Source organism: Eulemur rufifrons, chromosome 9 (genome assembly GCF_041146395.1).
Source record: "Eulemur rufifrons isolate Redbay chromosome 9, OSU_ERuf_1, whole genome shotgun sequence".
Classification (NCBI taxonomy): domain Eukaryota; kingdom Metazoa; phylum Chordata; class Mammalia; order Primates; family Lemuridae; genus Eulemur; species Eulemur rufifrons.
In genome coordinates this window covers 9,343,162-9,352,223 of record NC_090991.1, presented here as the reverse complement: position 1 = coordinate 9,352,223, position 9,062 = coordinate 9,343,162, and the positions used below count along the sequence as shown (strand labels likewise).

Genomic DNA, 9,062 nt, shown 5'->3' with positions numbered 1-9,062 from the left:
CTCAGACTCTCCTCTCAGCTCCCGCGTTACCTCAGCTAGGTTTGCTCTGGAGAGATGAGAGGCAACTGGTGGCTTAGGGCTTGGGCAGGCTCCAACTTGGGTCACAGGTGACCAAGGCAGAGGGAAGCCTGCTTAATCCCGTGGTGCCCTGAGGCACTTGAGGGTGTTTAGCTGCTTTAGCTTCTTGGTCACCATACAGGAGAGGGCCCTTCAGCAGGTCAGTCTGGGCAACTAAAGGACACGGGGTCATGTGCCCATTCATGGTCCAGTTGGCCCCCACATGTGTGGGACAAAGAAGGAGCAGAACGTTAATCCGCCAGCTCAGAACCTAAAGGGGAAGGAGTAATTTAGGAAGGATGCATCACTGAGGACCCAACTGCAGCCATTATTGGGCAGTTCTCACTTACAGGCAGCCATTAATAGCTGATCTATCTTGAAACGAACAAACTTTCTCACCGGCGCCGTGGCTTAGCTGGTTAAAGCGCCTGTCTAGTAAACAGGAGATCCTGGGTTCGAATCCCAGCGGTGCCTCGGGCAAATGAAAGTGGAATATTATTGCCTCGAAGAGACTGCGTTTCCACTAACCCCAAAAGTCATTTCTTCTTACCAAGTCAATCTCTTTGGGCTTCCTTTCCCGTGCACTTTTAGTGGGTATTTGGAGGCTGAGATTCTCACTTTGCTTTCATGAACCAGAGCAAAGTAGGCATCGTAAGGTCTGCCCTCAAAAGTATGGGAGACTGGATTGGGCCTCGTTTTGTTGAGACCTTCCTGTGCTCGGGGAGCAGAGGGAGAACGAAAAGCTGCCGCTCCAGGAGACGAGGCGCATGCGTAAAGAGGTCTCGCGACAGCGAAGGCGGCGCCTGCGGGAGGCGAGCGTGTTGATAGGCAGCTATAGCTGCGCAGGCCCCAGGCCGCACGCGGCTGTGATGGCCGAGTGGTTAAGGCGTTGGACTCGAAATCCAATGGGGTCTCCCCGCGCAGGTTCGAATCCTGCTCACAGCGTCAATAGTTTTGGTGTGTTGCTGCCTCCCGGAAGCCACAGTTTGTTTTCTAGTCCTTTCCTTCCAACCAGGAATCTCCCGCATTATTCTGAGGATCTCAGGGACTCAGCTACCCGGGGCCAGCTAGCGAGCGCCATCTTGCGAGCTTCAGACTCTTGCCGACCTGCAAAAGCCTTTTTACTGACAATTTCAAATCGTAACGTCACCGAACTCAGGTGGTCCCTGCAACTCAGCAGTCATATTACATTTCCCTAATCCATTCACCTTCCTACTCTCCTATACCACTGTTTCATTCCTTCTCTCACTTCAAACCACGAATCCCTTCTTTCCTCAGCTTTACTTTCTGTTTCAATGCTAAAATAAAGCATCGTTCCGAGGAGTTTCCCACCGACCTTCACAATCTCATCTACCAACCTACCCTTCCTTCTCCTCATTACTGCAGATGATCGCTTTCACCTAACTAAGGCCAACCCCCACACGTACCAGATTTCCCATCCCCTCTGGCCCACTCAAGGACATTGCTTTTTCCTGTACTAGCAAATTTTCCCTCTCTACTTGATTTTTCTCATCAACCTACAAACACTAATTTCTCCCAATTTAGAACAAGCAGGACAACACAAACCATCTTGACCCCACACCCACTTCCAGCTACCACTCCATTTCTCTGCTCCCTTCTAGAGCAAGCAGAACAAGTAATCCTATACTCTGTCTCCAATTCCATCTTCCCGTTCTCCTTTGAACCCTCTGCAACCAGACGTCCCCCGGCCCCACCAAAACTGCCCTTGGTAAGAGTGCCAAAGACAGTCATCACATTGCTAAATTTATTGACCGCTACTTAGCAGCAGTTGGCACAAAGGCTTACTCTCCCCTCTTAGAAATACTCTCTTTACTTGCTTTCTAGGACACTGCACCCTTCTGATATTCCTTCTACTTCCAAGGCTCAATTTTCCAACCTCTTCTCTTTACCTGTACTCACTACCTTGGTCATCTCCAGTTTCATGGCTTTAAATACCAGATAAGAAATACATCAATACATCCCAAATTTTCATCTCCAGCTCCAGAACTCTTCCCTGAGTTACAGTTGCTTACATCCTATTGCCTGATTATCTTCTCCACTTGGATATCTAATAGGGACCATGAAATGTGCAAGCCAATCTCCTGGTTTTCTTCCTAAAACCTGAAATCTTCCATCTCAGTAAATGGAAATTCTGTTCCTTCAGTCAATTAAACTAAAAACCTTGGAATCATTCCCAAATTTTTCTCTTTCTTTCACATTCCGTATCAAATTAGTCAGCAATTTCTATTTAAAATATGTTGAAAAGTTGACGCCTTGTCACTACCTTCACCACTATACTCTGGTCCAAGCCACCCTTGTCTCTCACCTAGATTATTACAGTACCCCCGAAATTTCCTGGCTTCACTCCTTTTTTTTTCTCTCTCTCTCTCTTTCTTTTGAGAGGGAGTCTCACTCTATCTCCTGGGCTAGGGTGCTGTGGCCTCAGCCTAGCTCACAGCAACCTCAAACTCCTGGGCTGCCCTCTGGAGTAGGTGGGAGTACAGGCCTGTGCCACCGGCTAATTTTTTTCTATTTTTAGAGACAGGGGCCTGTCTCACTCTTGCTCAGGCTGGTCTGCAACTCCTGAGCTCAAGGGATCCTCCCACCTCGGCCTCCCACAGTGCTAGGCCCTGGCTTTCATTCTTGTTCCTAGTTCCCATACAGTCTATTCTTAATGCATTGGGCAGAGTGATCCTTTGAATACATAAATCAGATTCTGTTGTTCCTCTCTTTGAAATCTTCCAATGGAGGTATCAATATGAATTTGTGGTTTTTATAGAAGTAAATGTATAATATACATATATATATATACACACACACACACACAATTTCCTAGCTCTGCTCACTGAGCAAGCCTAGAAGTAATGATACACACCAGTAGTGATGGGCACACCAAGTGCCCAGATTTTGGTTACTAAATATCATTCTCTACCAAAATGAACCTGGGCTCCTTGGAGAAAAGGCTGATTCCAGGAATTGCAAGATGATCTTGGAACACTTTGTTGCACCAGAAAGTAAAGAAATGCTCAAAGAGTGAGTGAATATCAAAAAGATACAGCAGCTAAGGGCTGCAGCCAGAGAGGCTCCCATTGGCTAAATCTGGGACAATTTGAGCATTAAAATAAATAATGATTGCAAGGGATATATTACATTGAATAAAATAAAAATCCAAAATTGATACCAATATAAACAAATACATAAATAAATAAATAGGGTTGGGGAAGGAAAGCTCTTTCTTTTTTTTTTTTTTTTCAGGTGATAAAGGAAGTTTTATTTCATCTACTCATATAAGAGTTGGGTTTTTTTGTTTTTTGTTTTGTTTTGTTTTGTTTTTGCTTTTTTTTATTTATAATGTTTTTAATTTCAGCATATTATGGGGGTACATAAGTTTAGGTTACATATATTGCCCTTGCCCCCCCACCCCCCAGCTCTTTCATACAGTAAACAGAAGTAGTGCTAGAGTCAGAAATCATAAATGGGTGTTAAATCAGTGGGCAAACATTTGATGAGGTATAAGTAGTAAAGAGTCTTAAAGTATCTTCCTACAAGTTACATATGAATTACCCTAAAGGAAAATAGTAGGCCGGGCATGGTGACTCACGCCTGTAATCCTAGTACTCTGGGAGGCCAAGGCAGGAGGATTGCTTGAGGTCAGAAGTTCGAGACCAGCCTGAGCAAGAGCGAGACCCCTGTCTCTACTAAAAATGGAAAGAAATGATCTGGACAGCTAAAAAAAGAAATTTTTTTTTAAGTATAAAATTTAAAAAAAAAGAAAGAAAAAAAAGGAAAATAGTAATTTTACAATGGAGAAACCTGGTGAACACCATTTTAACCATGTGATCGAGGTCAATATCTGTTGAGACACCGACATGTGTCTTTGATGTGATGCACTGAGGACACAGTATCACCTCTGTGGGGATGATCCTGCCAAAAATGTGTGACCTAAATAACTTGGATCTAACTATGAAGAAGCATCAGACAAACCAAACTGAAGGACATTCCATAGAATAATGATCCTGAACTCTCCAAAACTGTCAAGGTCAAGAACAAACAACAAAGAAAGATTCTTCCAGATTAAATGGAATTGAGGGGTGGGTGAGGTAGCTCACTCCTGCAATCCCAGCACTTTGGGAGGTCAAATCAGGAGGATCTCTGGAGCCTGGGAGTTGGAGACCAGCCTGGGCGACACAGAGAGACCCCATCTCTGCAAAAAATTAAAAAATTAGCTGAGTGTGGCAGCATGAACCTGTAGTCCCAGCTATTGGGAGGCTGAGACAGGAAGATCGCTTGAGCCCAGGAATTCAGAGGTTACAGTGAGCTATGATTGGGCCACTGTATTCCAGCCTGGGCAACGGAGCAAGACCCCGTCTTGAAAATAAGTAGATAAATAAATAAATAAATGCATAAGGCTGAAGAGATACAATTAAATGCAGTGTGTAGATTAGAAAAAATAAAAGACATCATTGGAACCATCGAGGAAATATGAATGTGGACTGTGGATTAAATGAGAGTATTATATTAATTTTAATGGCCTGATTTTGATAATTGTACCGTTATGTACTATTATGCTACAAATGTCCTTGTTCTCAGGAAATACACACCGACTACCTAGGGGCGAAAGGGCCAAATGGTTCAGAAAACAAATATTTATAACTCTATAATATTTGAAGAGAAATGGTAAAGCAGGTGGGGCAAACACAAACAATTAATAGGCCTGGGAAAAGAGTATACAGGAGTTCCTTGTGACTTTTTAGAAAGTTTGAAATTATATAAAAATTAAAAGTTCCAAAAACAAAATGTCCTTAAAAAAATAGGGGAAAAGCCCTCCAATGCCTTCTCCTCTCACTCAGGAGTGTGTAGGTCCTCACACAGACCTCACGATGACCTAGAAGGTCCTACTGAGCTGCTTCCCCCTTTATCTCCGAGCTCTCCTCCTACGGCTCCTGCACAGCTACCTTCCTCCCAGCCTCGCCAGCCCACTTGCTGCTCTCTGTTCCTTTGACAAGCCAGACACACTGCCGCCTCAGGGCCTTCATGCTAGCAGTTCTCTCGGCCTGGAACATTCTTCCCCAGATATCCAGTCACCTGTCCCTTCACCAATTAAATTACACCTTCAAAGTGAGTCATTCCCTGATCATAACATCGGAAATTACAATTCTCACTCTCCACTCCTCTTCTCTACTTTATTCTACTTTATAGCACCATCTAACAATGATATGTTTTGTATAATGTGAATCGACTATTTCACATGACCCATAGGGCAGAGATCATTGTTTTGTTTGGTGCTGTATCCCCAGGGCCTAGAACAGAGCTGAGCCCACAGTATGCACCCTATAAATACATGCTGGAGAAGGAAGGAATTTCAGCGTTCCAGGCATTTTGTGTGCCGAGGTTGGTGGTTGGGGGGTGTTACACACTTCCTAAGCTGCTCTTGCTTTCACTGCACGTTTTTTTTTTTTTTTTCCGGGGGCAGAGTCGTGCTCTATAGCCCAGGCTGGAGTGCAGTGGCATGATCATAGCTCACTGCAGCCTCAAACTCCTGGGTTCAAGGGATTCCCCTACCTTCGCCTCCCAAAGTGCTGGGATTATACGCAGAAGCCACTGTACCCAGCTTCACGGTTCCTTTTATTCTGCTGGGGTCTGTGCTGCCCTCTCTTTTCTTTAGTTTGGCTACCCAAGGCGAGCTTCGGGAGGCAGGACCTGGATCTTCTATTCTGGTTCTTCCCTTGGCCCAGGGGCCTCGTACTCCTGCTTCCCAACCCCCAAACCCCCAGGACCCAGGGGGGTCCCAGGAAGCCAGCCTTCCCTTTGAAGAACTGAAGAGGGAGGAGATGAGCCTGGGAACCCGGCCTGGGAAGACGTCACAGCAGGGGAGGGGAAGCTGAGACACTACCAGCTGTGTTGGCTCTGTTCCTTCCCCACCCTGCTTCCCTAGAGGCCGAGCGCGTGTGGGACACGAGCTCCCCTCCTCCAAGCCCCACTGCTTAGAGGCAGCCAGGAAGAGGTTGAAGGCACACACACTATTAGGTCGCGATGTGCACAACCACAAATGTACACGGCCGCAGGCCCACGCGGACACAGAGGTGTGCAAAGCATTTGGAGACCCTCATCGGCATCCTCAGCCACAGGCATGTTGGGGATAGGTACGGGGGACATCCTCACAGGCCACATCTGCCCGGTAGCAGTGGGTATAAACAGTAATATTTAGAGTGAAACAAGAAATTACAACTTGCAAATTTAAAAAGCTGACAAATGTCATGAAGTCTAGAAAAATAACTTACAGGTATTTGTATTAGTGAACTGCCTTGCACACCTCTATAATACTTTCCACAGATTAGCTGCTGGCTCTATATAGTTCAAATCTTGTTTCTCTTCTACCACCCATGTACTCAGAGTGCCAGGAACCACTGGACACATGCATATCACATATGCCCTCTGGCCCTGCACCCACACAGCCGGAAGCCTGGTAACTGGGCACAGGGGACAGGAGTGTCCCTGGAAGCCATACCTATACCAGATGACTAGTGTGACTTCACTGTATGTGGAAGTGACTGCACATCATCTAAACATGTCCCATGAAACTCCAGATCTTACGTGTCTCCAACCCACCTTCTCCATACTGGATCCCCAAAATGTCCATAGCCACTCCGGCACCAGGGGGAGAGTGTGACAGAGAAGCAGCCGGAGGAGAAAGAGACTGGTCTTTACCACTTACAGTGAAAAGAGCTAATGTTTGCAAATTTTACAGAAGCACATGGCCCCGTGAACACGTTGCTAGGGCCTTCCATGTATGAGGGCTCCCAGACTTCCTTAGCTTCATGGTGAATTGGCCTCTGCACTTGAAATTCTTGGTCCCGCATCTCAAACAAACTCTCAATCCTATTCAAAAGGAACATTTTACATCTTTCTCCTCAAAGGGTCTGTAGCTCTCCCCACTCCTGCGATGAGCTTGCTCCATTGTTCTTGGAAAAAGGGGAGCAACCAGGGAGAGCCCGTCTTATCCTTCCCACAAGCCCACCGACCCACACCCTCCTCCTCCACCTCACGTGGGAAAGGGGTCTTCTCTACTTCTGAGGTTGGTTTCTCCACCTGGTCCTGCTCCACCCACCCTGCTCCACCCACACCCAGGTCTTGGTTTTTCCCATCAGCATCAAACATACTCTACAACCCTCTTCTATTGCCTGTGCTCCTAGCTACACATTTTTCTGTTCCCCATTCACAGCAAAACCTGTCCAGGTTTTCTATAGCCGCTGCCTGCATGCCTTCATGTCCCATTCTCACCTTGACCCCCTCAAGTGGGACAGCCCAGAAGTCGCTCTCCTCTAGGTCCTCTGTGACTTCAAAGATGTCACATTAGGCAGGTTGCTTCTCTGTCTTTGCCTTGCTTGACCTCCTGGCAGCTTAGATAGAGGGACTGTTCTCCTCTTTTCAAAATTTTATTTATTCTAGTTGGATACAAGGTCAGAAAAAAGAAAATATTTATTTATTATTTGAAATTGACAACTAATTGTATGTATTTATGACGTACAATGTGATGTACACATCGACGTACATTGTGGAATGATTAAATCAAGTGAATAAATGTAAAAGCCACCACCATCTATCCAGTTACAGTCATGTGCTACATAAGGACGTTTGGGCCAACAATGACCCTCATATACAATGGTGCTCCCTTAAGATTATAATGAAGCTGAAAAATTTCTGTCACCTAGCGACGTCTCCCATAGCTGTCTTAGCATCACAGTGCCACACATTACCTTTTCTCTCCCTCCCTCCCCTCCTTCCTTTCTCTCTTTCTCTTTCCTTTTTCTTTTCTTTTACAAACAGGGTCTCCCTCTGTCACCTTGGCTAGAGTTCAGTGGTGTGATTTTAGCTCACTACAGCCTCGAACTCCTGTCCTCAAGCGATCCTCCTGCCTCAGCCTCTGGAGTAGGTGAAACTACAGGCAGGCACCACCAGGCTGGTCTGCAACTCTAGTTCTCCAGTGAGGGCTCTGTATTTCCTATGTATATGTATTTTTTTGGGGAGGGGTGTAATCACATATTTATTCAACTTTAAATTTTTTAATAATTATTTTTATTACAATTGTTTTTTACATTTCCTATGTTTAGATATGCAAATACTTACCATTGTGTTACAGTTGTGCTCAATAATTCAGTACAGTGACATGCTGTACAGGTTTTTAGCCTAGGAGCAATGGGGTATGCCATCTAGGTTTGTTTAAGTAACCTCTGTAATGTTCACACAACTAACGACACATTTCTCAGAACCTGTCGCGGTCCTTAGGTGAAGCATGACTTTACTTAGGTCAAAGATCTAGAAGGAACCCATTCATGTTCTCTCTCCATCGCCATCACCTCGGCAGGAGCCACCATCGTGCCTTGCCTAGAAGATTGCTCTAGGTCCCCCGGCGAACTCTCTCCTCTTCTCCACATGGCAGCCAAAGTGATCTTTTAAAACATAAGTCAGAGAATATAATTTCCCTAATGAAAATCCTCCACTGGCTTCCTTCCCATTGCACTTAGACTAAAACCCAAAGTCCTTCTGGAGTCTTCAAGGCCCAGTGGGATAGGTCACGCCTGCCTGTCCCATGTGATCTCTGCCACTCTTCAAATTTTCCCTCCCGGCTTCGCTGGCCCTTTTTCTTCAGCTGCCACCAGCAAAGCGCTTTCCTACCTCGCAGTCTTTGTACTTGCTCTTCCTTTTGCCTGGACTCATGGCTGCTGACTGCCTTGGGTTCAAATATCACCTTACAGAGAGGCAGGTTCTGACCACCCAGAGTTAAGCAGCGCTTCACTTGCAAGTCATTGCCACGATCGGTTTTTTTTGGGTTTTTATGTTTGTCTGTTAATTTTCTTCCCACAGTCGTATAACCATCTGAAACTATATTATATTCTGCTTTCTTAGTTATTTCCTGTCTCTCCCCGACTCTGATGTAAGCTTTAGGAGAACACAGACCCCATGCTCCTGCAATGCCTAATAATACTCGGCACACCGGAGGCGTT

The 9,062-nt window shown here is 45.6% G+C and overlaps 2 non-coding genes across 2 annotated transcripts; both read left to right on the top strand.

The window, feature by feature from the left end:
• The first annotated feature begins 457 nt into the window (after positions 1-457).
• Positions 458-531, top strand: TRNAT-AGU (transfer RNA threonine (anticodon AGU)). Its single transcript has one exon. It is a non-coding gene; the product is annotated as a tRNA-Thr (tRNA).
• Positions 532-920: 389 nt separating this feature from the next.
• TRNAS-CGA (transfer RNA serine (anticodon CGA)) lies at positions 921-1,002 on the top strand. Its single transcript has one exon. It is a non-coding gene; the product is annotated as a tRNA-Ser (tRNA).
• Positions 1,003-9,062: the final 8,060 nt, after the last annotated feature.